The sequence below is a fragment of the Penaeus monodon genome, chromosome 31, assembly GCF_015228065.2.
Source record: "Penaeus monodon isolate SGIC_2016 chromosome 31, NSTDA_Pmon_1, whole genome shotgun sequence".
NCBI lineage: Eukaryota > Metazoa > Arthropoda > Malacostraca > Decapoda > Penaeidae > Penaeus > Penaeus monodon.
The window spans coordinates 24,378,750-24,379,892 of NC_051416.1; the positions used below are offsets into that span (position 1 = coordinate 24,378,750).

At 35.3% G+C, this 1,143-nt stretch overlaps 1 protein-coding gene across 1 annotated transcript in view; it reads right to left on the minus strand.

Annotated features, from left to right (window-relative positions):
- Positions 1-846, minus strand: part of LOC119593126 (cell division control protein 6 homolog) — an 8,453-nt gene extending 7,607 nt beyond the window's left edge. The window contains 1 exon segment of the mRNA XM_037942091.1: positions 748-846. The gene's annotated coding sequence lies outside the window, so the exon portion shown is untranslated.
- Positions 847-1,143: the final 297 nt, after the last annotated feature.

Here is a 1,143-nt window from a genome sequence, read left to right on the forward strand (position 1 = left end):
CTTCTGTTTTATTGGTGTTAAACATTTATTTACTAATATTCCAATATCTCTGTATCAGCCCCTGTAATAATTTATTATAAATGAAAAACGATTAAGAATTCATCATTCCACTGTTTTCACATACCATATATCCAAACCTGCAACCTGAATACACACATACCATGGATTAAACATTTCATCCAAGCTTCCACGCAAAATAAATGGTATGGTTTCCCCTCTGGCCCGAAAACCCTAAAGAGAAACCCGAAATAAGGCGTCGGATGTGATGCTAATGGTTCCCGGAGGCAAGTTAGGCCTACATATGTACTTGAATATTATACGTATTGGATTTGTTTGTGTTCGATTGCTAGCAAAGTACATGGTTATTTTTGCCTTTAAATCATTCTTATCGGCTGAATTTTATCGAAATTTAGGCGGTTTACCAAGGGGGTAGGATTTACTTGTAAAACTTTATGGTCTGAACTCGGGTCTATTTTCCATTTTCAAGCCTCAGCTAACAATCAAATTCTCAAACTCCTAATTCTATATACTAATTCACTCTTAATTACTGGCGCAACTGCTTGTGAAAAAACACTTAGCAAAAGTGTGAAAGTAACAGAAAAATCGGAGAATAAAATACTACAGGAAATCATCCGACGAAACGCCATGACAAGCAGCTGCATCTCCCTTTACATTTTGTGATTTTTATGCCTTTAACCTTGAAAATAACCACTAAATACAACATCCCAAGCGTAATGAAGAACTCACCTTTATATAAGTAGTCTTATATATCACAAATAATATTAAAAAATGACTTAAAAACGTAAAAAATCCTCAGGATGAGTTAGCGACGCCGCGGTGTTGATGCTTCTGGAGGTTGGCGGGAAAACAGGAGATACATCAGCTGTGTGGGAAGAGGGCGCTGATTGGTCGATTTAAATTTCCCGCTACAGAAGAACTCGCTTCTCATTGGGTTATAATTTAAAAGGTCTTTGATGATTGGTCCATATCTTAGAGTGTTCGTCGGTGATTGGTTTATAGGAAGACCTTTAAATGTGTTGCTTTGTTATGATTAATTTGGATGTATTTATAATGCTTTAAATCTATATAAGGAGATAAAATACAAATTGAATTCATATGAAAATAAAACCATGGTTATTTTCA